Below are 27,916 nucleotides of genomic sequence, written 5' to 3' on the forward strand. Positions count from 1 at the left end.
GGCGTCCAGCTAATTTTTGTATTTGTAGTAGAGATAGAGTTTCACCCTGTTGGCCAGGGTGGTCTCGAACTCCTGACCTCAGGTGATCCGCCCACCTCAGCCTCCCAAAGGGCTGGGATTACAGGTGTGAGCCACTGTGCCCGGCCAAAAGCCATTGTCTTGAAGTAATGATGTTTCTTTGGTGAGAGGCACCAGCAGGCCTCACCCTTCCCCTCCCCTCCACCCCAGCCTCTGCCCCACTTTCCTGATTCATAAGAACAGTTTCTTTATCCAAGAGGGACTTGGGGATGAAACACTCAGTCCCCCGTTCACGCCTCCCCAGCCTTCTCAGTTATCCTGGTGAACACAACGAAGATTTCATGCACCAAATACCATCCAGCTCCAATTGTCATTTCAGGATTCGCACCGTTTTAATGAATGCCAAAACTGTTTTTTCACTTGATAGAGCCTGACAAGACCAACAATCACAGATTAGAGAGAAACTTCTTGCTTTTCAACAAAGGTTAATAAATAGTGACAACATTAAGTCTATTCTGATTAACTATGCTGAAAGATATTATTGCTGTTTGTAACATGAAATCATTATTGGATAAAGCACAGCATATAAAAATGAAATGTGAGTTTTAATCTCCAATGTAGAATGCAGCCTGCTCAGAGAAAGGCAGAGGTAACACTTGGAGGCTGTATTAATGTTTGAGTCGCTCTGGCGAAGGAATATTACATGGCGTTTGTCTGGTCTGGGTTTGATGGGGGAAGAAGAGGTCCCTCAGTGAATTCTCTTGTTGTTCACCACCCCCCAACCCCAAGATGCTAAGAGGCAAACAGCAGCGACAAGCCCCTTGTGCTAGAGTTATCATGTCAAGTACTAGAACAAAAGCCTGTAGCGTCCCACCGGGGACGGATGGATCACAGCGGCCTTGGTTGTCTAGGGGCGTCTCTGATCTCAAAGACCTTCCCCAAGAAAATGCCAGTACTAATAAAGAAGCTGGAGATGAAGCACTTCAGGAGGCCTAGGTGGGAGGATTGCATGAAGCTAGGAATTCGAGACCAGCCTGAGCAACATAGCAAGACCCCGTCTCTACTTTAAAAAAAAACAATCAGTCAAGCGTGGTGGCAGGCACCTGTAGTTCCAGCTACTCTGGAGGCTGAGGCAGGAAGACGGCTTGAGCCCAGGAGTTGGAGGATGCAGTGAGCTACGATCGTGCCACTGAACTCCAGCCTGGGCAACAGAGAGGCAGACCCTATCTCAAACCAACAAACAAAAAGAAGTTGTTAGAGACGAGAGGAGATCCACCCTTGCTTTCTAAAGGAAGAAGTTGGAGAAGTAATTTAATAGGGTTAGGAAAGAGATGAGATCCCAGTTCAAAGCCATTGCCTTGCCCCTTCTCCACCATCCTATCCACCGTGGACTACCGAAAATGCCCCAACCTGTGTGATAACAGATGTTATGTACATTTGTTCTTTCAGCACCCAGACTGTGGTCTCTAAATACCATTGGTCCAGGGCTCCCTCAAGCAAAGTCTCAGTCCAAGGCTGAGGTGGGAAACATATGGCATGAGCTTGGAACAACCTGTCCTCCCAGAAAGCAAGGAGGCCGTCCAAAGTCGCTGGCAGAGTCCAGGGGGTTCAGAGACCCCGACATGCCAGAGATGGAACAATCGGAGCATAAACAAGGGCAGGAACTGAAACGGATTAAGACACTCCTGTTACATGTGCATCTATGGGCTTATAATGATATATATATCATCATATATATGTATTTTTTTTGAGAGAGAGTTTTGCTCTTGTTGCCCAAGTTAGAGTGCAGTGGCACGATCTCGGCTCACTGCAACCTCTGCCACCTGGGTTCAAACGATTCTCCTGCCTCAGCCTCCCAAGTAGTTGGGATTACAGGCACATACCACCACACCCACCTAATTTTTGCATTTTTAGTAGAGACGGGGTTTCACCATGTTGGTCAGGCTAGTCTTGAGCTCCTGATCTCAGGTGATCCACCCGCCTCAGCCTCCCAAAGTGTTGCGGCATGAGCCACCACGCCCGGCCTATAATGAGATTTTTAAAAATTCTCAATAGGCCACCTTTGGAGGATGCTAGGGAACCAGCTCATTATTTTGAAAACCAGCAAATAAAGAGAAAGATTTAAGCATCTCTCTTCCCTTTTGTAGACATAGTTTCCTTCAGGGTAAGCAAATAATTGATGAGGGGCGGTTTCTCTGTAGAGAAATTGCCCAGCTACGAAAGAGAAAGAGGGACCTAATGAAGTTTTAGCAATGCCTAATGAATTCACGGACCCAAGCAATGATTATCAGTGGCTACAAAATCCAGCGGATGAAAAGCTGATGGGGAACTTGACGACGGCTGGACCCGCTGATAGCTCCTGAACCCGCCAATCAATCTCCCTGTCCCGAAAGGGAGACAGCCAGACCTCGTTTGCCTCTGCTGAAGGGCATGTGGCTACCTGCAACGTGGTCTTGCCAAAAATGTTGATCTGGCATCTGATCAAGCCTCTGGGGCTACCACCAGCTCACAGGAGACCCAGGGGATGGAGGAGAGTGTTAAATGACACCATGAAGACGCACTCGGCCAAACCCAATGGACAGAAACTGTATGGGACAGCATGGTTTCTTCAGCAAGAAAAAAAGTTGCAAAAAAAAAAAAAAGAGAGGAAGAGAAAATGAAGGAGAGGAGAGTGGGGCAATGAGAAGAGGGAATGGGTGGAGACAGAGGAGAGAAGAGGTGGGAAAAGAGAAAAGATAATGGGTAGAGACGGTGGGGATGGAGGCAGCAGGGAGGGGGGTAAACAGGTTCAAATATGAATCTGAGTCCACGTTGATATAAATAAAAAATTGAATAAATAAATAGGGAAGAAGGAAAAAAATCTCTTCAATTAATAAATGTAGAAGTAATGACGGAAACAGAAAATCACCATTTGGCCAACACCATAGCAATAATTGTTTCAAGCAAGAAGCATCAATGCATGCTAAAATTATTGGGCAAAAGGATGATGAGGGACAGAGTACTACGCTGTCTCAAAATGTTTCCCCACAAGTACTTATTAGTTACAAAGGGAAAAGTAATAATCTTACAGCAGAGAATCCAGCCAGACATCACCTTGAGCAAGTAACCAAAGTGAACAGCAGCGGTGCCTCCCGATCCAATGCATGGAGGAGGACACAGCATCACTCCTGTAGCTAAAAATGCACAAGCTGAATCCAATCATAAGTCAGCACCCTGCATTCTCAAATGGAGGGACATTCTACAAGATAAATGGCCAATTTTCATCAAAAGTGTCAAAGTCAAGATAGACAAAGGAAGACTTAAAAACTGTTTGAGATTAAGGGAGACTATGGGGAAATAGCAATTCCATGCATTGCATGATCCAGAACTGGGCCCTGGACCAGAAAAAGGACACCAATGGGACACTTGACAAAATTTGAGTCAGTTCAGTCCGTTATGTAATGGGTGTTTCATCCACGTTAATTTTTCTGACTTTGTAATTGTGTTGTGGTTAGGTTGGAAATTAACATTCAGGGAATCCAGGGAATTCTTTGTACTGTTTTTGTAACTTTTTGTCCATCTTTTTGAAATTATCTCAAAATGAAAAGTTAAAAAAAATTTAAATAAATTACACCCAAAGCCTTCCCGAACTGTCCTATCTCATTTATTTGCTTTTCACCCTCTTGAATTTTGATTTCAGGCATTTGTTTTCTCACTGTAGCTCACAAGTCCCATCCCAGACCTTTCCATTCCCTGTACCCTCCGCTCCCTCGCCTAGAGGATGGGCATTCTGCCTGCCAGGGCACGTGTCCCAACACCCCCAACATCCTGGAGCCAGCAAGGACAGAGTAAATACGGTGGGAACTGTAGCACTGGGACCCGCCCAGGTGAAACCTGCAGCTCCCGGAACTCCCTGAGGCAACAGAAGAACTTAGCTGGGAACACGAAGAAAAGAATTACAAGTGACATCTACATGACATCTTTGCCTGATTAGATCAGGCAGGAAATCCTGAAGAAGAATGGATGCACCCCAGTTGGATGTCAAAAAAAGTTTCTGCAAAGGAGAAACTGACATGGGCTCAAGGACTCCAGGTGTACACCACGTGAGCTTGGCCACAGAGTGTGAAGACTGCCGGGTCTTGGCAGATCTTGGGTGTGGTTCAAAGGGACATGGCCCACTGTCACCAAAAGCTGTAATTTGGGTATACCTGTAGATGTTACAAAGAACCTCAGTTTCCTCACCTGTAAAAAGGGGATAGAGGTGCGATTCAATGAGATGGTATAAGTTAACGCAATGCCTGACACACACTGTCCAGACAATAGGAGGTGGCATTGTGTGTTATCATTGCTTCTGAATTTCAAACGCAACCATCTTGCCACCACGTGGGCCTTGCTTGCACACAGCCCCTAGCAACCCCATCAACTGAGCTGCTGATTGCACAAAGCCCAATGCTTCTCTTCCACTACATCCTTGCCTCTCCCTGTCCCCAGGTTGTCCCTGTCCCTCTTTCCTCTCCCAGCCATACTGGATGGCAACTGTCCTCCCATCTCACCAGAGATTCTGTGCCTCACTGCCTTTGTGCCTATAAATTCCTGAAACAGAAATGTGTTTTCTGCCCTACCCCTTTCTGACACATGTTGTTGGAACAGTTGTCATTCAAGGCCCTTCTCTTGGAAGTCTTCCAGGATTGCCTCAGTCAAAATCGACCACCCCTTCCTTGGCATCCACCTGGTGCCTTTTCTTATTTCTATCAGCAATTAAGACTCATTATTATGCCAGGTGTGGTGGCACACGCCTGTAATTCCAACACTTCGGGGCTGAGCTAAGAGGATTACTTGAGCCCAAGAGTTTGAGACCAGCTTGGGCAACATAGCAAGACCCCATCTCCAGTAAAAATAAAAATATTATCCAGGGCTAGGTACAGTGGCTCATGTCTGTAATCCCAGCACTTTGGGAGGCCAAGGTGGGCGAATCGCTTAAGTCCAGGAGTTTGAGACAGCCTGGGCAACATAGCAAGACCCCATCTCTACTAAAGATAAAAATATGAGCTGGGGCTAGGCATGGTGGCACCTGCTATAGTTCCAGCTGCAATCATGCCTGTAATCCTAGCACTTTGTGAGGCCGAGGTGGATGGATTGTTTTAGTCCAGGAGTTTGAGACCAGCCTAGGCAACATGGCAAAACCCTATCCTTAACAATAAATTAGCCTCTGCTCCCTCTGCCTGTAGTTCCAGCTGCTTGGGATGCTGAGGTGGGAAGATCGCTTGAGCCTAAGAGTTTGAGACCAGCCTGGGCAACATAGAAAGACCCCATGTCTACTAAAAATAAAAATATGAGCTGGGCATGGTGGCATATGCCTGTGGTCCCAGCTACTCAAGAGGCTGAGATGGGAGGATTGCTTGAGCCCAGGAGGTCAAGGCTGCAGTGAGCTAATGATCATGCCACTGCACTCCAACCTGGGCATCAGAGAAGGACCTCATCTCAAAAAAAAAAAGACTAATTATTAGTTAACATCATCACTGAAATCAGAGCTGCCATGAATTATCATTAGAGAAATTCTCAATCCTCTGAACAGCCATGCAGCAGGTATTACTGTTCATCACTTTACAGATGAGGAAACCGAGTCACCGAGAGGTGAAGCCACTTACACAAGGCTACCACCTAGCTGGGAAGTGACAGATGTAGGCTTCAAACCCAGGTCTGTGTGGCTCCCAAGTCCCAGCTCTTCTCCCAATACTTCTGGGAAAGGCAGCTGAGAGGAAGCAATCTACAGTCCCCATCTCCCAGGGGGTGTGGGTTATAAGTCCTGGAGGGGCATGCAGAGCACATGTGTATGTATAAACACACACACACACACACACACACACAGCCTTCCGGTTTCCCCCAGTAGCCCTCTCCTGAATTTCAAAACATATCCCCTTTGCTGAGTCACCTCTTCCGTCAGCCCCTTCCTAGGAGGAGGCGGACAGAAATCAATAGCCATCACCTATCAACTCAGTGATCAAATCAACCAGCGTCAGGCCCCCGAGGCCACGAGTGATCATTCCAAAACCCCCAAATCCCATTTCATTACAGCTAAAAGAATATTTCCTTTTAATCACCCCCAAATATTTCTGAAGAGGCAGAAATAAATAAGACTGCCTGGGGAGAGCCAGGCCATACATCTTCGCACCAGGAGCGGTGAAGGACACATACTGGCCCAGGGAATAGGGCAGCTGTGCCTTCCCCAGCGCAGGGCCCTGATCCTCAATGTGGCCCCCGAGTCAGGTCTGGGGACAGCAATGAGCCTGGGTCTCTGGACGGATCAGCCAAGGACAGTTCCTTAGAGGAGAACAGGTTACAAGACACAGCTGGAAAAACCCGGCGGGGGAAGCAGAGTGTTTTGGGTAGAACCACCAAGACTCATGTCCCATTCATCCAGTATGGGAGCCACAGGGTCCCCTCCCTATCTCTGTCCTTTCTTCAAAAGAAGCATCCACATTCTCTGAGGGCCACAGCGGCCTGTGCGCCCAGGCGGTCCCAAAGGAGTCAAGGTCACCAGGTGGGGCCGATCTGACTCTTGGTGCTCCGTGAACTTGTAAGTGTCTCTGAAGCTCAGTGGCTGCTGTCTCCTCCTCTGGTGACCTGGAACGGACTTTATAACCCCTCTTCTGGCCTGGTGGCTCTGAAAACAGCCCGGCGGTAATGATCATGGCCAGCAGTCCGCACTGCGTGCCAGGTCCTTTCTTTCCATATGTTGTGTGAATTATCTCATTTTATAAACAAGGAACCAGAGCCACAGAGAGGTAAAGCAACTTGCCCTGCATCACACAGCCAGAAGGGTGAAGAGCCGGGATTTGAACCAGGGAAGCCTGGCTTCTGAATCAGGCCCTTCCTCCTTTCCCACCTCCCCACCTGGTCAGTGTGACTGTCCAAGGCTTTGGGACCTCTGCAAATTATGGGGTTCAGAAGATGCTTCCTGGGCTTCTCTTTGGCCTCTGTTACCCACAAACCTCCTACGAGCCATTCTGAGATTTGGCTTCTCGAGTAAATCCTTCTTAACGCCCCAAATCCATCAACAAGCATGAACTCGACACCAGTCCTGTTTTTCATACTATGTAAGGGGGAAGGGAGAAAGGCAGAAAAAGGAAGCTCTGGCCTATGAAGAGCCCTAGTTTACCTGACACGAAGATGGTGCAGCCAGGACGTGCTGGAATTAGACAGAACACAAAAAAGATGACTGTGCCCCAAGAGAGAGAAAATGCAGACGACAATAAAGACAGAAAGAGAAGAGGCACTTAGCAGTAGCCATGGCACTTAGGCAGGACTGGAAGCGCAAGTAGGTTACGGTTAGGTAAGAGAGAGACATTCCAGATGGTCAGAAGGGCTTGGGCAAGTGTGTGGACCCAAGTTGGTCCAATCAGGGGGAATCCTGGGACATTTGCTGAAGCCTGGGAAAGAGGTGCTTTCTCTCCCTAGGAGATGCCAAGATGGTGAAACAGAGCTGCCAGGGGAAAATCCCACCCATACAGGGGAAAGCTGAGCCAGGATTTGAGTAGGATGAGATAACATCATTTGAGTAGCTGGATACAGCCATACCTGAAGCCGGACACTTGACCCTTTCAGGTCACATGAGCCAATAAAAATCTTCTTTTGTTTAAGCTGACTCCAGCTAAGTCCCTCTCAGAACCATAAGAGTCCTGCCCATTATAGTAGACAGCAGCCTCAGATCCTCCCCAAGTGTGACAAAGTCCCTAAAAAGTCTATCTGAGATTCATGCAACAACTAGTTCTCTTCTTTCGCTTGGCCCCAACAGGGCATGTCCCTGCATCCCAGCACTGAGCACAGAAATGTTCACTGAAAGAATGAACGAATGAATGAAGTTTCCCTCACAGTTGATGTACGCCTGTCTGTCATATCCATTGCCTCTAACCCATTCCCTGGTCTTCGAGTTGGAAGATAGCATCTCAGTTTCCTGCCAGCAACTTTATCTCTGGCCATCACACTCACAGTTAAGTGACTGACTCCAGGGGATGTTCCCAGCACCCAGGAATACCTCTGCAAAGGGGAGATCATTCCATCAGGTGCCCTGTTCATGGGAAACTGCCCGGTTGTGCCTGAACCCAATCACCCATTAGCCACAGCGAGCGTGGTACACTGCTCACTCACTCACCAAACAAGCACTGGCTGAGCATCCACTATACACCAGACCTGCTGCTCAAAGCATCCAAATGAGTGAGGTCTGGGTCCAGAGGCAAAAATCCATGAAACAGAAGAAGCTTCACCCCCATCCAATAAGACCATCAAGAGAAGAGGAGTGTTTCCCCTAGGCAGGAAACTTACAAACTTATCTGTTGCTAATAATAATAAAGTGTTTTCTTCCTAAAATAACCCTTTCCTGTAGACATCGAGGATCCACTTCAAATCTTGTTGGTAGCCCTGTTAAACTGGCAAGGAATATCACTTTGCAAAAAGTCAAAACAACAATAGTAATAACAATAACAGCCTTTTTTTTTGATCACTTACTATGCAAACTGCCAGGCTCCATGTTTTAGCTACAGTGTCTCACTGAATCTTTGCTACATGCTACAAAGTGAGTAAACAGAGGCTCAGAGAGGTCAAGGAGCTGCCCTGAAGTCACTCAGCAACTGGAAGAACTAGGACTTCTACACAGATTTGGAAGACTCCAAAATGTCTCCAAGCCTCAGCTTTCTCCCATAAAATAGGAATAAGGATTTACTTTCGGGGGTTTCTGCGAAGACTAGACGAGATCATGTATGCAGGCTGTTCCAGCACACGGCCTGGCCCAGGCAGAGGGCCTCACTGAGCGAGCCTGAGTATTTCGTCGTCAACGTGGTTTGAGGTGGTTTGACACGGTTTGAGGTGGGGTGGGCTCAGGGCACAGTGTGGTGCCAGGCTCAGGGGAAACTTCATGACACTCTCCTCTCAGCTGTCTGCCACCAACGCTCAGATGGAGTCGGCTTTGGACAACTGCTCAACAGTCTCGGGTGCCCACAGCCACCACAAGCCCGAGCCTTTTAGATCCGCCCTCGGAGGGAGAGCTGCCAGGTGGCTTCCTTGCCGACTGGCTCCCACCTCTGGCTGCTGCCCAGGGTGACTTAACCTGAGTCCCTGCCCGCCTTGCCAGAGCGTTGGAGGAGAGACAGGCACAGCATTTGGTGCGGCCCACCCACACTAGATGCCCACCCCATAACCCATGCCACGATGCCTCAGGCATGCCCAACCAGATGCCTGGCACACAGCAGCTGCCTGACAGCAGCACACGGCGGGCAAGGCTGCAGAAAGAGTGGGTTACTCATTGTGTGATTTTAAAAAAAAGAGGATATTGCGTGCCGACGGGATGTTTTAATCTGAGTTGAGGCATTCCAGAAATAACAATAATAGCTCCTGTTCTATAGTACTTATTGTAACCTTTTATGTAAGGTAAGAAATTTAACCCTCACAACATCCCCATGAAGTTGGTACTGTATTTAGCCTAATATTGCAGGTAAGGAAACTGAGGCACAGATAAAGTGACCTGCCTGATACCACACATAGCTAGGACACACTGAACCCATCTGGCCCATGGAAGTCTGCCACGTTCCAGAAAGACCCCAAGGTAACAAGTAAGAGACAGTGCTAAGCCTGGCACTGCTATGGCTCCCATTTTACAGGTGGGAAGACTAAGGCTCAAAGAGGCTCGGCAGCACGCCCAAGGCCACACAGCATTCAAAGCCAGGCTCCAGATACGCATCTCGCACTGGCACCACCATATTCTATTCTGCAGAGTACCTGGTTTCTATTTTGTAAGATGTGACTCTCCCTACCTACTCACCCACCCAGCCACTGGATCTGCAGAGGGTGAAACCATAACATGACAAATCCCAGTGAAGGGACAGTGAGCCAGATGGGAACAGAGATCAAAAGGAGGTTCCCCTGGCTCCGGGGAGCAGCCTGGCAGCCACCAGGTTCCCTGCAAGGCGTGGCTTTTCTAGCCTGAGAAGCGGCTGGAGGGGGTCATGCCCTGCAGGTGGCAGGGTGCAGGGCTGCTGCAGTGTGGCTATCTGGGGGACAGTGACAATCTCCAGGGCTGTGGCCAGAGTCCCTCACCACCCAGCTGGGGCAGCCTTCCTGGAAGGTGGATCCCGGGAACCAATCGTGGGGCACCAGCCTCTCACGGGCCAGACTGACCTCTGTTAACCAGGGGTCCGCATCACAAGGGGTGGGTGCACCTTGAAAAAGCACATTCATATCACAAAATCTTTCGATTTTAGAAAGCAACACCCCTTCCAAAAACAAAACACCCATTGTTTTTATAGCCCAAGCTACAGAAGGCAAATCTCGACAAAACCATCTTAGTTCGAATAGGCTGGGTTAAAAATGGCCACAGCCCTCAGAGGGACCGGGGAGGGTTTTCCAGGCTCTGACTGGAGTTGGGGCTGAGGCGAGAGGCTGGGGGTCTATAGTGACCTCCTTGGTGGCATGCTGAGCTGCCCAGGAGAGCTCTGCTGGGAACTCCCCCATGCAAGATGGAAGTGCCCCACATGTGTGTGCATATGCAATGCATGTAACGTGCTCACATATATGCTCACACATGTGCTCCAGCACCGAGCACTGCTCACGCCCTCCTGTGCAAGGTGTGCTCAGTCCACACGTTCTCATATGCAGCACACACATGCAATTACATACACACAACTCACTCTGCCACGTGACACCTTCCTCCATGCAAGCTCACATGTTCAAATGATACAGTTCACACACACAGTGTGTGCACACTCACGCTTACTCACATACACATGCATGCCCCTCTGACTTGCACACATGGGTGTCTGCACCCACAAAGACCCACCAGTCACACACCCACGTGTCTCCCTAAGATGCACACACACATCCACACAGACAGACACAGAGGGCCAAGACCCACACCCAGCCACACCCATGGCCACCTCTGACAACAAAGACACACACACAACTCATGAGTGCACACAGAGACAGGCAGAGATCCACGCTCCATCTCACGTATGGACGGCTCTCACAGCCACCATGCACACAGAGATAGACACATGGAAAGCCACACGTGCCACGCACACATCGGGCTGGACACACACATGGGCACAAGGACACACGGGCACAAGGACACACACGGACACAAGGACACACACACATACGCAGTCACAGCTTCCTGCTCTCACATCCCCCAAGTCCTCTGAACCCCTGGTGGGCCCTCACACTCACCCTGGCAGCTCCTGCTCCCTCTCCGGAGCTGTCCAAGGCTCCCAGAAGTGTCCAGACACAGACCCACTCCAAGGGCCCGTCAGCAGCACCACCGGCAAATAAAAAGCAAATGTGCAAAAATAAAAGCGAAAGGCTGCGATAAAGCCGTTCCCTTCCCACAGGACTCTGAGCTGACGCAGGTTCTGCTCTGCAATAAACATTTTCTTTCTAATTTTAAAAGACATTAGCATTACCTCTTTGGCTCTCAATAGAGCCAGACGGTACCTCGCCTCCTAGCTGCCCATCGGCCTCGCTGGGCATGGAGGGGACAGAGGGTCACTCTGCATGATGGGCACTGACCCAGGCTACCTGGGTCTGATTTGACACCACCCCTGCAGGATGGGCTCCAGTTTTGGTGCCCAATAAACCCGATAGGTGATCAGAGAGACTGGGAGCCCCAAATCTGGCAGAAACGTCCCCCAACTTCCCCTGAGACTCTGTCTCGCCCCACCCAGGATCCCTGCAGGTCCACTCCTGCTCTCCAATGTAAGCGCTATACACAAGGAAGGTGGCTTTCAAATGGCAGGTCTGCCCCCAGCAAATAGGGGGCCACCCCCACCTCCCCACAACTTGCCCTGCCTGCAAACCCGAGTCTCACCTCATACCTCCCAGCAGTGACCCAACCTGGCTTTCCGGGCTTGGCAAGGAATGAAGGAAGAAGAGAAACCACATAACGGTTTAAGAAAGCAGTGAGCTATTTTTATGAGCTCTGAGGCCTAGACCCGAAAATGCAGCACTGCCTCCAGCCTCAGCCTCAGCTTCTGCCATGCCCTGCTCACCCGGGAGGTCCCAGGCACTCTGCACAGTGATTTGCACAAAGCCCACCTCCGAGCCTGTGGCCAGGACGTTTCCTCCACCTTGAACACACGTGCCTGCCTCTGCTGGAGCTGGACCTGGTCGCCCTTCAGGTCTGAGCTTCCAGTCACTTCCTTCCACACTGCTGAGCATCTGGGATCCCATGTTGAGTGGGGCAGCCCAGTTCCTGCCTTCACTGAGCATAGGATGCAGGCAGCCTCCTCCGGGAGGCTTCCTCGGCCTTCCAGGCTATACCAAGCACCTCTCTTCACTCCGGAGGCCACCCAGCTCCCGCTCAGGGACAGCTCTTCTCAGGCCGGCTCTCTGTGCTGCGCTCCTGGCTGTCCCTGTCTGCGGTGCTCCCCCTTTCCCTGGCACCAGGCATGGCGTGAGCCCCACGGGCGGCTGCTTAGTGCGTGAATACATGAATACCCAGCTCGTGCCAGCTGAGGCCAAGTCCTTCCAGCGTGGCTCACTGCCTTCCTCCTCTGAACTCACGAAGAGAAAGGGAATCAGGAGACCAAAGTGAGTCCTTGCTAGAGAGAGGGAGGTGATGTTGGCTCCCTGCTCCTGTCAGAGCTGCTCTGGGGCTGGAGGTGTAGTCCCCCTCCAGCCCTTCCCCACTGTTAACATGTCACCATATTGTCAAATGGGGCTGTGCAGTCCCTGAGCGTCAAGATGTGGGATGGAAAGAAGAAATGCAGGTAAGGCAGCTCACAGCAGCCTCAGCGGGCTCCCTCCAGAGACACGAGGCTACTTTGAAAGGTCCCTGCTTGGCCTGCACCCGGGAAGCCCTGATGCCAAGGCCGACGACTGCAGCAGCTCCTCCCGGTCCCCCCACTCTGTTCTTTTTTTCTTTGAGATGGAGTCTCACTCTGTCACTCAGGCTGGAGTGCAGTGGCATGACTTCGGCCCACTGCAACCTCCACCTTCTGGGTTTAAGCAATTCTCCTGCGTCAGCCTTCTGAGTAGCTGGGATTACAGGTGCCCACCACCACGCCTGGCTAATTTTTAAATTTTTAGTAGAGATGGAGTTTTGCCATGTTGGCCAGGCTGGTCTCAAACTCCTGACCTCAAGTGATCCACCCGCCTTGGCCTCCCAAAGTACTAGGATTACAGGAGCCACTGTGCCCAGCCCCTGACTGCTCTAACCCCCATGACCTTCCTCTCTGTGGTGGCCTGAGACTTCTTTGCAAAAAGTAAGTGGATCCTGTCACTATTGTCCCCAGCTTCCACCCTTCAATTGTTTTCCTGTAGCTCTTAGAATTAAACACCCCAAATCCTTACTCTGAGCCTCAGAGAAAAGTCCAAACTCCATGCAGTGGCCTGGGGACCTTGTCTGATCTGACATTCAACGACCACTCCAAGCTCACCTCAATCCCAGCAAAATGACTCACATACCCGGAGCCCAGGTTCTCTGTGCCAATGCCCACGCTGTTCCTGGTGCCTGATGCTGTTCCCAGGTACAAGATAGCCACCCCGATCCCCTGCCTGGCAAACTCACTGCAGTCTCTTTGCGGCTCCTCCCTAGCTCCTGACTGAATGCCTGCCGAGCAGGACCGCTGCCGTGGGAAAATGCCGGCTTGTGCAGTCATGGGTGGTCTTCTCACCACGATGACCCCTCTGAGAGCAGGAGCCCATCTTATTTATCTAGGAGCTCCCCAGCTCTGGCCCAGGGTAGGCACATGAATACGTATTAGTTATTGCTGCTGTGATTAATATCATTTTAAGCTCCCTCTGCTGCTGGTGCCTTGCTCTCAGCTCACATATTAGTTTGCTGCTAATAAATAAAGCCCAAAAGAAAGACCCCGGCTCCTCTGCTTCCTTCCCACCTCCCCATGCTGCTGTCTGGAGATGGAGGGCTTGGGGACAAGCAGGTGAACGGCATGTCATTTCCTAAAACAATTCCCAAAATTGAACAGGAAGCAGTGGGAGATGGGGTTCGTCACCCGAAGACAGGCATCTGAGGACCTGAGCCCAGAACAATGTGGGTCTTCACTCCAAGTCACACCTGGTGGTCTCAGGTAACACACACACATTCGAGGGCCCCACGTCACCTTCATGGGTGTATCTGGACCAGAGCGCCCATCAGAAGCATGAGAAGGGATCAGGAAGGGTGCCCAGTGCAGAACGGCCGCGGGTGCTGGGCTCTGTTTGATGCGTTGGCAAGGCTCTGCTTTTAGGATTTCATACTTTTTATCTTGACAACAGGGACTCACCCTCTGAAGCCAAGATCTTAACTGACCCCCAACTTCTTTTATTTATTTATTTTTTGAGATGGAGTCTCACCGTCACCCAGCCTGAAGTGCAGTAGCGTGATCTCAGCTCACTGCAACCTCTGCCTCCCAGGTTCAAGCGATTCTCCTACCTCAGCCTCTTTAGTAGTTGGGATTACAGGCGTATGCCACCATGCCAAGCTAATTTTTGTATTTTCAGTAGAGACGGGGTTTCACCATGCTGGCCACGTCGGTCTCGAACTCCTGAACTCAAGTGATTCACCTGCCTCAGCCTCCCAAAGTGCTGGGATTACACACTCCCAACTTCTTTAGGCCACATCTCCTGAACAGTTCCAGCTCCACTCACAAACCCACCCCATAGCTCCTGGCCTTGCTTTCTGGAAGGAAAGAGGAGGCTGGAGGCACCGCTGAGCTTGGAAGCAGGGATGTGAAGCATCAGAGAAGAGGGACAGATCATGGTTATGCTGTGGGGCCTCAGGGAAGTGACTTTGCCTCTGTAAGCCTCAGTTTCCTCTTCTGGAAAACGAGTGTAAGTGATAAAAGTTCCTGAGATTTCACGCAGGGAGCACCCAGCACAGGACCCGGGCTCCCACGCTGCTCCATGGTGGCCAGGATGATAATTTCGGTAAACCCAACTGGCTTCTGGGAGAATAAAAAGAAAAGATATGAGGGGTTGGGGGATAGAACAGCCCGGGGTAGACAAAGAACCTCAGCCCAGACAGGTAGGGAACTTGAGACCACCATGGTCTGATTTCCACTCACCCCCACCAGAGGGCTCCATTTGCACTCTCTGAGCTGTTGCAAGAATGCAGACCAGGCTCTGGTGATGACAACTGCTCTGAGCACCTGCAGCTCTTGGTTCTCCCTGCTGATGGGGGGCTCAGTGGCCAACTTGATCCTGGAACCATCACTCATCCACGAGCCACTGGCTGAGCCCCTGGCACTCCCTCTTGTCCCAGCGTCACTGCTGACTCTCTCAGCCTTGGAGCCCTCGCTTGAGGAGGCTCATACTCACACAGGGCCTGGGCTCCGGGGGCAGCTCACGGCTCCTGCACGGAGCAGATGCATGAGAGCAACCACCGTCTGCAGGGACTCACGTCCAGCATTTCCTGACCCTGCACGGCACCCAGCATGGTCGCCATTCTGGCTTTGAGACATCGAAAGGGGTGACAATGTCTGAAGCAGACAAAATGGAGGCTGGGAGTTTCCTTTTACATCATGGAGAGAAAAAGTAGTGATGGTAGTAATGGTAATATTGATCAATACAATTTGAATAAGAACAGCTGTCACTCTCACACTGAGTCCTCCACCTGCACCCTCTCATCTCCCCCCACGGCAGCCCTCGAGGAGGGGAGGACTGTTACGCTTACTTTACAAATGAGGAAACTGAGACTTAAAATGGTGAAGTCATTTCCCTCCTTACCTCATTAGACCAGGAAATAAAGACTCAGAGAAGGGAGGCCACTTGGCTAGGAACACAGTGGGTAACAGACAGGAATTTGATACTAAGAGTATTTAACCTTCACCCTTTTTGTTTTTTGAGATAGGGTCTAGGCTAGGAGTGCAGTGGTACAATCACAGCTCACTGCAGCCTCAACCTCCTGGGATCACGCAATCCACCCACCTCAGCCTCCTGAGTAGTGGGGACTACAAGTGTGTGCCACCCCGCCTGGCTAATTTTTGCATTTCTTGTAGAGATGGGGTTTTACCATGTTGCCTAGGCTGGCCTTGAACCCCTGAGCTCAAGTAATCTACCTGCCTCTGTCTCCTAAAGTTCAAGGATTACAGGTGGGAACCACCGCGCCTGGCCACCTTCATGCTCTTAACCACAGCTGTTCCCACCCTAGGAAAACGCACAGCTAGTCATTCAATAAACAGCATAAGAAAAGCTATGGGATATCTGTTGCTGGGCAGACTGCGGTGAAGGTTATGAGTCCCTGGGTGCTTGCGGCTGACCCTCTAAACAGGGGGAGGCAGGCACTGAAGGCTGCAGGACTCGCATGGCGATTGACAGTGAGGTAGGGGCCAGGGGACAATTCTGTAACCAAGCTAGTCTACCTTCTTCCAGAGATCAAGAGCGCCTCCCTGGTTAAATAAGACAGCCTCCAGGCTGCACAAAACTTCCAGGCTGATGAGCAAGACAGACAGGCATTGACCAGAATCACATAAATCGCTTCCATTGCTTAAAAGGTGGGTGCAGCAGTTGCGGTGGCTCATGCCTGTCTTCTCAGCACTTTGGGAGGCTGAGATGGAAGGATCACTTGAGCCCAGGAGTAGGAGACCAGCCTGGGCAGTGAGACCCCCATCGTCCCCAGCCAAAAAAAGAAAAAAAAAAAAAAAAAGCCAGATGGTGGCACACGCCTGTAGTCCCAGATACTGGGGAGGCTGAGGTGGGATTCTTTGAGCCTAAGGGGTTGAGGCTGCAGTGAGCCAGGAGTGCACCACTGCATTGAGCTGGGGCAACCGAGCAAGACCCTGTCTCAAAGAAAAAAGGTGGATGCCACCAAAGGCCAGGTGCTATTGCAGCCGGGGCACATGGGGAAGACACACGTCCCTGATCCCAGTCCCCAAGCTCAGGTGACAGCAGAAGTTACTTACCTGGCAGGAAAACCAGGCTCCCAGCATGACCTCTGCCCCCCTCTGCCCGCTCCCGGTCCCTGTCCACTTCTCCTGCCCTTCCGCCACAATGAGGTGGCCAGCGCCGCTCACACCAGGCCCAGCCGCAGCCTCTGTTCTCCTCCTTCATGCGGCTCTCGGAGTGATCGATTCCACCACAGGAACGGCCAGGATAATTTCTGCTTAGCTTCAAATACCTGGTTCTCATGAATTCCTCGGCCAGAAGGTTATAAAGCTTCCTCTAAAATGTGGGGGAAAGATTTAAGCCTGCTTATGGTTAATAATACACTGTGCCCTGTCCGTCAAACTGCCTGCCTGCTATTGAAAGTTCACTATTAGATACTTATTTAAACAGCCTCGCAAGGCTTCCGAAGAAAGTGCAGTTATGCATTTTTCCCCTCCTTGCTGGCGCGGACGACTATAGATAAACATCAATTCGCTCCTGCGGATCACAGCCACAGTAAATAAATTTTTCAGGAAGCCTGAGATCTGCACAAAGGCTCCGCCAAGCTCCCATTTCACACAACATCAATGTTTGGCCTCCAAGAAATAAAAGCTCTAAGGTGTCCGTCACCAGGGCAAAATTATCAATTGTCAAGTCACTTTTAAAAGAGAAAGAAGACAGAGGCTTTCAGGGAGCCATTTCATCCTGCAGCTGAAAATAAAAGGAAGAGCGACAGGCGCTTCACCCACAAACGAACGACCGGGACTTCCCCTGAAAAGCTCAGGTGTTCATCCCCCCCACCCCTGTTAAATTTCTGGCCCCAGACCTGCTGCCCCAGGTGAGCTGAAGCAGTCAGTTCAGCTTGGAGCAGGCGGTTCCGGCTGAGTTCAATGACTTCAGTGACTCAGGCATTGGGTTATTTTTACTTTCTCAAAGTGGGTTTTTTTTCCCCACTACTTTTAGAAGTGGCAGACGAGGCTAGTCTATTATAAAATATTTGTTGCAAACACACACACTCACTTGCTCACCGCCCCCCACACAGTTCCCGTCTGTGTAAAAATCTCAAGTTGCCGTGGTGTGAGGGGCAGGAGACGCAGGAGCTAAGACACCCTCCTGGGCGAGCTGGAGTTTGCGGAACACTCAGCACATTCTGCTGGAGTGGGGGTCATCTAAGCTGGGAACCTAAAGCAGGTGTCATTTTCCAGATGGGGAAACTGAGGCACCAGGGAGCCTGAGGGAGACATGGAGGTGGATGTACCTGCATTCGAATCTCAGCTCCACTGTGTTCTGACTGCGTGGCCTTGGGCAGGAAACTTAAATGTGTTGGAGCTTGGCTGGGCGCAGTGACTCACGCCTGCAGTCCCAGCACTTTGGGAGGCCAAAGCAGGTGGATTTAATCAGTTATATTAAGATGAGAGCATAACAGATTACAGTGGGCCCTAAATCTAGTGACTTTTGTCCTTATAAGAAGAGACAGATGCAAAGATAAGACAGTCATGTAGTGATGGAGGCAAGACCAGAGTGACACAGCCACAAGCCAGGGAACGCCAGGCAGGGCCGGTGGCCACCAGAAGCTCGGGGAGGTGAGGAAGGACCTCCCGGGAGTCCGCAGAGGGAGCACAGCCCTGCAGACACCTTGATCTCGGACTTCTGGCCTCCAGAACCACAAGAGGACAAATTTCTACTGTTTTAAGTCCCCTTAGTCGGTGGTAATTTGTTACAAGGGTCCTCAGAAAGGAATACAGGCTGGGCGCGGTGGCTCACGCCTATGATCCCAGCACTTTGGGAGGCCGAGGCAGGCAGATTACCTGAGGTCAGGAGTTCAAGACCAGCCTGACCAACATGGAGAAACCCCATCTCTACTAAAAATACAAAATTAGCTGGGCTTGGTGGCGCATGCCTGTAATCCCAGCTACTTGGGAGGCTGAGACAGGAGAATTGCTTGAACCGGGAGGTGGAGGTTGCGGTGAGCCGAGATTGTGCCATTGTACTCCAGCCTGGGCAACAAGAGCGAAACTCCATCTCAAAAAAAATAAACGGGAATATGGTGTTCTATAAAAAGTGCCTAAGTAGGCCCCATCAGTTGGGCAACTGGGATGAGGTGGCCCAATCCTGTACCCCTCGATGGCCTGATTGAGTTTCTTTCTTTTCTCATGGGCTGCACAGGGAGGAGTGAAGGCTGCCCGGCTGCACTTGCCCTTAGCCAGCGGTGACCCCAGCTGTGCCTCCTCCAGGTCTTTGTGGAAAGGGCATGGCTGAGTCAGGAAATCTACCCTGGCAGCTTTGGAGCTGCGGATCTCACTTCCCTCCGCAAACAGGAACAATGAGGCCAACCTCCCGGGGCCAAGTCCAAGATTGTCTTTTACCAAGTCCATGGCACCTGCTCGGCTGGCCCTGGCTGGAGTGGGCACACTCACTCCTTCAGCCACCTTTTGGGTGAGTCCAATGGGTGACCCCTCACACGTGGCGCACACAAATATGCAAACTGAGGCTGAGAGTGGCTGAAGTTCCTCACCCAAGGTCCCATGTAGTGTGGATGCAGTGCAGCCGGGCACAAGCTCTACTCTGTCAGATTTCACTCCCCCATGGCCTTAACCCAGAAGATCCAGGAGGTAACACACAGGGGAGCCTCGGCACACAGAAGGTGCTCCATCGATGCTGGCTTGTGCTTGCTTAGAACCTGCTGTTTGGTGATGGCATTGCTTCTCAGCGCTTCTCCTGGCTTTTACAATTAAAGAGAGAGAGAGAGAGAGAGAGAGAGAGAGAGAGAGAGAGAGAGAGAGAGAGAGAGAGAGAGAGAAGCAGCATTTCCGTTTAGCTGATGGGTGGTGGCACATTTGAAAAACCACCAGCCAAAATAAGGGAGTTTGTATCTTTAAACACCAGGGGCCTCTGGGTGGGATTTGGGATTTTTTGTGGTTCACTGCAAGGCGTGGGCTCAGGGAGGATATCGTTTGACCTTCACCGAGGGAAAAGATGCTGAGAGATGGGGGAGGTGGAAATCACCCGTCTTACAGATGAGACCATGGAATAAAGAGGTAAAGGGATTGCAGGCCGGGCACGGTGGCTCACGCCTGTAATCCCAACACTTTGGGAGGCTGAGGCGGGTGAATCACCTGAGATCAGGAGTTTGAGACCAGCCTGACCAACATGATGAAACCCCATCTCTACTAAAAATACAAAAATTAGCCAAGTGTGGTAGTTCATGACTGTAATCTCAGCTACTCAGGAGGCTAAGGCAGGAGAATCACTTGAACCCAAGAGGTGGAGGTTACAGTGAGCTGAGATCAAGCCACTGGACTCCAGAGCCAGAGACTCCATGTCAAAAAAAAAAGAAAAAAGAGGTAAAGGGATTGACCCCCTTTCTGGCCAGCCCAGAACCTAAGACAGAAACCTCGCTCACCTGAAATGCTCCCTTATCTGGCCCCACGGAGAGCTCATCAATTGGCACCGACAAATGTCCCTAACTGGTCATTCCTATCCAAGCCTATTCCCACAGCTCTGCTCCAGGACTAGGGATTGCTTATCGAGATGCTGCAGCCGCCTCCTCCCTGGCCTCCCTGCTGCCACTTGGAGCTCACCTCTGCTCCCCTCCACTCCACAGGACGGCCAGAGGCACCTTCCTCACATGAAGCCCTGCATCACTCCTCTGCCCCAAACCCTCCATGGCTCCCATCACCCTCAAAATGAAGTCCAAACTCCTTATCTGGCCATGAGCCCCACTTCCAGACTGCTTTGTGCTATTTTAACAGAAGAGGAGACACAGGGCCACAGTGACTAGGTTCTGCTTTTTGCCCGTTTAATGCTAAGCACGAATGCTCTAGTCACAGTTCCCGAAAGCACCTGCACTCTCTGACCTCCGAGCCTTTGTACCTGCTGTTCCCTCTCTCTGGAATGCCTTTCCCTCTGCTTCCTCCCATTAACCTAGGAATGCCCAGTCATCTTTCAGCTCTGAGCTTTGATGCTGCCTCCTGCAGAGGGCTTTCCAGGCCCTCTGGGTCTATTGCAACACATGCCGTTCTGCTCAGTAAACCGACAACCAAGCAGAACTTGGGTCCAGGAGAGCCCAGGCCTGGAGGTAACAGAGGGAGGGTAATTGAGGTGGAGGCTTTGTTCGGCTCACCTTGGCTCAGCTCAGAGCCCCGGGCCTCAGGGCAGACAGACCAGGGTTCCCAATTACAGGCCTCAGACACTGCCAGCATTTTTTGTCCCCTACAGTGTATTACTGAATATGTTTTCTTATTTAATTCCCATTACCCCGCCCATTTCTCAGATGGGGAAACTGAGGCTAGAAGAGAAATCGGTTGCCTAAGGCCACAGAGTTTGGTGATCTGCAGAGCAAAGGCTCGATCCACTGCTGCTGCACTTGGTCTCCAGGGCTTGTGCCCTTGATCACCGTCACAGGGCAGAAGATACTCTGAGAACAGCAACCACACAGGACAAATCGAAGGGACCGTGATCATTACCACAGGATGCTGGTGCGAGGGAGGGCCACATGTCCACTCGGCACACCCTGCAAGTCCCTTCACCCTGTGCCTCAGTCTCCCCACTTGTAAAATGTCATAACACCACTCAACACTGCACACCACTACCCCCGCATAAGGCAAGGGAAGTAGAGTGGGGAGGGGTCGTAACTCCTGAGGTCAGCAGCTCACTCGGGAGCAGACAAGTGGGAAACCAAAGGCGACTCTCGCCATCTCTCCCCACTGGAGATCTGTCAGCCTCGTCAGAGGTGGGTACCATGGCACCCAGTTGCCCAGTCAGACATACTGTGTCCATGTACAACAGGTGAGCTTCCTGCTTCAGCTCAGTGTCCAAACCACAGGCACTCAGAGTTACACGTCTAGAGGAGAGCAGTCAGGGCTCGGGGCCTGACACTCCCAGGTCTAAGTCCCATCTCTACCCTTTGCCAGCTGTGTGTCTTCAGACAAGTCCCTTAACCACTCTGAGCCTTTTCCTTCTCTGAAAAATGGTGACCTTGCCTCCATCTACTCCCCAGGGCTGCTATGAAGACTCGAGTTAACGCGGCAATCGTAGCGATTCAGCCGGCTGCATTTTGAATAATTAATGAAGTGCTTTCAGTCCTTCACTCTTTCTTTTAATTGAACTTTTTATTTTGAGATGATTGTCAATTCACATGCAGAAAGAATACAGAGAGGCCGGGTGTGGTGGCTGGTGCCTGGAATCTTAGTGCTTTGGGAGGCTGAGAAGGGAGGATTGCTTGAGGTCAGGAGTTTGAGAAAGAATACAGGGTGATCTCTTGCCCCCTTCATCCAATTTCCTCCAAGGGTCACATTTTTCAACACTGTGATTGTAGGACCAGGATACTGACATTGATACAGTCAAGATACAGAGTATTTCATCTCCCCCAGGCCTTCATGTTGCCCTTTGATAAGCATGCCTATTTCCTCCCTGGCCCCCCCATTCCCACTCCATTCTCTGATCTCCAACCTTGTCTTTTTGGGAATGCTACGTAAGTGGGATTCTTCAGTACGTAATCCCTTTTGAAATGGCCTTTTTCCCCTCAGCACGAGTCCTTCAGGCTTCATCCAGGTCATTAGCAGAGCAACAGCTTGTTCCTTTTCATTGCTAAGTAGTGCTCCACAGGGTGGAGGTGCCACAGTTGAACCACTAGCCTGGTGAAGGACATCTAGTAGGGTGTTCCCACTTTTTGGCAATTCATGAATAAAGTTGCTGAGAACATTTGTGTGCAGGTTTGGGGGCAAACTTAAGTTTTCAGTCCTTCATTTTTAAACCCATATGGGCATATAATTTCATTCATTCAACAGATATCCGTCACACACCTACTATGTGAGGTGTTGTTCTAGGCACTGAGGAGACAGCAGACAAAGGCCTCTGTCCTCCCGGATGATACAAGATGAAATGACTGAACAGACAACTTAAGGCTAAGTCCACTCTACAGCCACACACGGAAATGAAAGGCATTCTCTGATTAATGGTCAAATTAGTAGCTGCTCCGGTGAGCCAAGTTAAGTGCAAAGCACTTGGGTGTGTTTTCTCAAGGAACAGCATTACCTGCTAGTTAAACGCATCACATCACGATGAAGCCACCAGTTGGCAGGCCAGAAAACTCTGGTGACTTCTTCTTCATAGCATTTATTTTCTTTCTTTGTTCTTAGCTTTCTTTCTTTTCTTTTTTCTTTCTTTCTTTCTTTCAACTCTGGTGACTTCTTCATAGCATTTATTTTCTTTCCCCTTTCTTTCTTCCTCTCTCTTTCTTCTTAGCATTTTCTTTCCTTCCTTCCTTCTTTTCTCTCTTTTTTCTTTCTTTTCTCTCTCTCTTTCTGTCTTTCCTTTCTGATGGAGTCCCACTCTGTTTTCCAGGCTGGAGTGCAGTCGAGTGATCTTGGCTCACTGCAACCTCCCCCTCCCAGGTTCAAGTAATTCTCCTGCCTCAGCCCCCTGGGTAACTGGAATTACAGATGCACACCACCACACGTGGCTAATTATTATTATTATTTTTTGTATTTTTAGTAGAAACCAGGTTTCACCATGTTGGCCAGGCTGGTCACAAACTCCTGACCTCAAGTGAGACACCTGCCTTGGCCTCCCAGAGTGCTGGGATTACAGGAATGAGCCACCATGCCCAGCCCACAGCATTTTCCTGAGTAAGTCCCTTGTTATGGTGGAGTAACTTACAATGTCCATTCCCGTTTCATAGGCTGTAAAAAGTATGTCACTTGACGGCTCAAATAGCAATGCGTAACATTTCTTGAGTGCCATGTTTGGACCATTCTCAGATTTTTACACGTCATCACTTTTTTCTTTTTTAGTGATTGGGTCTCGCTATGTTGCTCTGGCTAGCCTCGAACTCCTAGGCTCAAGTGATTCTCCTGCCTCGGCCTCCCAAGTAGCTGGGACTACAGGAATGCACCACTGCACCCAGCTGTGCCTCATCACTTTTAATCCTCACAGACCACAAACCATGCCCTGAGATAACTGCTCCATCAGCCCCATTTTACAGAAGAGGAAACTGAGGTTCCAAGATGCTAAACAAGTGGCCAAAGGGTATATGTCTGGGAGGGGCAGAGACAGGACTTAAACCCTCGGAGACAGAGTCGATATGATGAGGAGCCTTCCTCCTCTCCCTGTCTGCATCCAGCTCTGCGACGTTAAGTGTCTTTCACAGGCACTGCATACCTCACTAAAGATCCTGGGTAGCAATTGTTTCTGAGATAAATTGGACAGTTCCTCATTAACTATGAAAGGTCTAAATGTTGATCACTTCAATCAATATGTTTGAAGCTCTCATCATTAGACAAAGAAAGCATCAGGTCAGCCAAACCTGCTTCTTTTGAGGAAAATGTTTCCTTCTTTAATGGACCCCAGGCTACACAGTTCCAGTTGCCTGTGAACTAAGTACTTTCTCCATCAGTGACACAATCTTAAGTTCTGAACTCACATCCGTTGCTCTGGGATACTACAAGTGCCTGCCATGATATCATAGGAATATTTAATGGCTGAAGTGGCCAATGTCTTCAGCAAGAGCAGAGAGCATACTCTTTCTGGCTGACAGGTTGATGGCTGGTGGGGGTAATTACTATGACCATCATCAGAGAGGCGTCAACCTGCCACTGTGTTGCTTTAAGGTTGACTAGAAGGGACCCAGGAACTGTGGTCTTGGATCAGGCCGGGCACCAGGTAGGAGCCTCCGGCTTCTCCGTCAGCTACACTTGTTCCTGATCCCTGATCTCATACCCTTCAGGGTATTTCCCAAACCAACAAGTACAGAAAAGTCTCTCCACCAGCATTCACTGACGTGACAATAACGTGTCAAGCATCTGCCCCGTGTGGGCTCTTGCTGGAAGGTGGGAGATGGCAGGGAACGAGATCTTTCTCAACTTACACTCCAATGGGGGAGACAGATTCCAACCTTAAAGAAACAACCCAATGCCCAACTACAAATGGAAACAAGTGCTGGGAGGGGAACCCAGTAGTTCTGATATAAGCATAAAGGGAAGGATGTGCTGTGGCAAAAATGGTCCCGGAACACTTCTCCAGGGGAGACGGGAACCGAAGGAACCAGACGGGGAAGAGCATTCTGGGCAGAGGGAAGTAAACTGATTGGAGGATTTCAGAGACCAAAAGCACCTCCAGAATTCCTGTGGCTGTATCTCCTTCCACTCTCCCCTTCACTCACTCAGTCCCATTCCCCCTGGCTTCCAGGACGTTCCCCAATCCTTCTGAACACATTCCCACATCAGGGAATGTCCGGAACACCCTTCCCAACCCTCCCCCAGATCTCTGCATGACCTGCTCAGATGTGTGCTGGTAAATGGTTAACAACAGGCTTTCTGAGGAGTAAGCCCTGATTTGTGCCATCTGCCAATTTCCATGGAGTAAATACTTCCACCCTGGCTGATTTCAAGCTGATTTCAAGGGGCTGGGAAGAGATGCACACAGTCAGCTCTGCGGAGCCGGTATGAGCCAACTCCAGCACACCACTGGCGTGCTCCCTCATGTCCTTCAGGCCTTTGACCATCTTCTCATAGAGAAACCTTTCCTCATTCCCTCCATCAAAAACAGCGCCTCCCTCCCCATCCTCTATCCTGCTTTCCTTTCCTTCACCATCTTTATCATCATGATGTTCATTTAGTTTTTTCTTTGGTGCCCCAGACTAGAAGGTCAGCTCCACAGAGGCAGGGGATTTTGTCTGCTCTGTCACAGTGCCTAGCACACAGTAGATGCTCAATAAATATCAAGAGAAAAAAAGAATAATAATAAGGTCCATGTGGCTACACTGAGGTGAGAAGAGGAGGAACTGGAGAAAGAGGGGGTGAGGTCCCTCCAACCCCCGCACCCCACAGCCCGAGTGACAGCAGGCACAGCGGGCCGTCTGCCAGCCTGCCCGCCACGTGGCCCCTCATTATACAGCACCGCCGCTGCCACAAAACTTTCACAGCCACTCTGATACCAATTTGCTTTTAAAATAGAAGTTTCCTGAGAACCTGCAAATAATTCATCGCTGTGAGTCCTTAAAACGTTCACAGGTATTTAAAATGCTATATAATCAAGTTCGCAGAAATATAAAGTGTAAGCGTTAAAATACTTTAATGTTCTAATTAAAACAGGCCACTTGTGCCCCAGCCCTGACTCCTGTTTACTATTTCTGTAATAGCCAGTGGCTTGTTCTAAAAAAAAAAAAAAGATTCTTTTTAAATTGGCCTTGAAAAAACAAAGAAGAAAAAAGAGGAAAAAGTGAGTTTGCTTTCTCCAGCGGTGCACTGAGGAACTGAAAATCACACTTTCTAAATATTCACGAGTTGCCAACTGCTAAAGCAGGGGGCAGGGGACATCTGGGGTCCTCCACCTGCTTCCCTGGAAACAGATGGTACTTGGACAGGAATGGGAGGAAGTGGGGGCTGAAATCCTTTATGTCTCAGGGCTCAGGGAATGCCCACCAGCCCAGGCCCCACTAACCACTCCACTCCTGCCGATTCAGTCTTCACCGCTGTAGGCCAGGAGGAAAATCATATTTATTTGTAAGGTTTAAGAAGACAAGTGAGGGCTCTATCCGCCTTTGGTCTCTGACAAGCACAGCTGTGATGCCTCTGCATATGCTGTTCCCTCGCACTTCCCCATGTACACTTCTACACATCCTTCTGTCCTCAGCTCCAGCGTCACCTCCTCAGGGAAGTCCTCCCTGACTACCTCCACCCTAGAGCTCAAGGAGATGGCCCTGCTGTCTACTCTCACCACCCTCTCTGCCAAGGGCTGGCCTGTCTTCTGCCCCCTTCAAAGTGACCTTGAACAAGCATGCACTCTGGGCCAAAAGTGGGCTGCCCTTTGGATGGCAGCCCATGACCAGTTGCCTGGCCTCTTCTCCCTAGTTCCCTGCCAGCCCCAAGGTTCACAACTACAAACTCCAGTGTGTCCCTCTCAGAGTTCTCAGTGCCATCTGTCATCTTCTATTACCTGTGAGTTTGTGCAGTGGGCGTTCCCTCCACTGGGCTATATTCTGCATGGAATCAGACACACAGCAGGTTCTCACTCAACGGCTCAGGAAGCAGCCTCTTAACTCCCTCTTCAGCCTCGGTCCTCTTGTGCCTAAGTGACTTATGTCTGGCTTATTCATTCATTCATTCATTCAGCAACAACCACCCCATCACCACAGACCCGCTTTGTGTTGACTCCCGGATGGCACCCCAAGATGCATCGACTCTGGGGCCCTCCAGCGCCACTGACCCCGAAGGATTCCTCTTCCTTTCGCATCTGTCTCTGGTCCCATCAACCCATCAGGCCCTGGACCTTGGACCCCAGCCCCAGGCTCCAATATCTGTCCCATCCGTGGTCTCCTGGGCCTGCTAATCCCTGGCCTTTGAATCCTTTTCCTGGAAGGCCTCTCATACCCACACCTCCTTCCCCTGCCCTCCCTTGCCCTCCCCCAGTTCTGGGTGACCTCGATGGTCGCCCGCATGGTAGCTGCTCTCTGGCTGGTGGCCTTGCTCATCTCTGTCCTAAGCTGGTCCTGCGGTTCTTGGCTAGGGTTGACTGTGACCCCCGATGGACACTTGGCAATGTCTGGAGACATTTTTGGTTGGTACAAGTTAGCGGGGGAGGCAACTGCCACTTAGAAGGGAGCGACCAGAAAGGCTGCTAAGCACCCTACAAGGCACAGGGCGGCCCCTACCACGAAATGGCCCCAAATGTCAGCAGTGTGGAGCTGAGAAACCTGTGACAGAAGACGCTTTCCAACACAGCTGGGAACATCTCCCCCCTCCTGCTCAGATGCCCCCATGGCCCTCCATGGCCCACCAAGCTACCCAGCAACCCCTCTTCAGGACAGCCAGGCTCCTGCACTCTCCCAGCCTACCTTCCACATTGCCCACCCTTCCCAGACAAGCCAAACCAGCCTGCTCAGGGCCCCAGGGCATGGCCATGCCTTCCCATCTCTGGGCTTTTGCTCATGCTGTGCTCTGCACTGGGGCACCTGCCTCCTCCACCTCCCGGTGAGTCTTCCAGGTTTCAGGGCTGGTTTCAAAGCTGTGTCCTCTTTCCCAGGTTCCTGGCTGGTCTCTCCTCTGTCCCTATACCCTGGGCTTCAGTGTCCCTG

At 50.7% G+C, this 27,916-nt stretch overlaps 1 protein-coding gene across 2 annotated transcripts in view; it reads right to left on the reverse strand.

The window, feature by feature from the left end:
* Window positions 1-27,916, reverse strand: part of CUX2 (cut like homeobox 2) — a 315,719-nt gene that overhangs the window by 239,104 nt on the left and 48,699 nt on the right. Inside the window, exon 1 of one of the 2 annotated variants that reach the window (XM_064379841.1) lies at window positions 11,212-11,310. The exons of the other annotated variant lie outside the window; for it this stretch is intronic. The gene's annotated coding sequence lies outside the window, so the exon portion shown is untranslated. Of the gene's footprint in view, window positions 1-11,211; window positions 11,311-27,916 lie in introns of those variants that run through there. 2 annotated transcript variants of the gene reach the window in all.

This window comes from Aotus nancymaae, unplaced genomic scaffold (genome assembly GCF_030222135.1).
Source record: "Aotus nancymaae isolate 86718 unplaced genomic scaffold, 86718_ANA_hifiasm-v0.15.2.pri h1tg000021l, whole genome shotgun sequence".
Taxonomy (NCBI): domain Eukaryota; kingdom Metazoa; phylum Chordata; class Mammalia; order Primates; family Aotidae; genus Aotus; species Aotus nancymaae.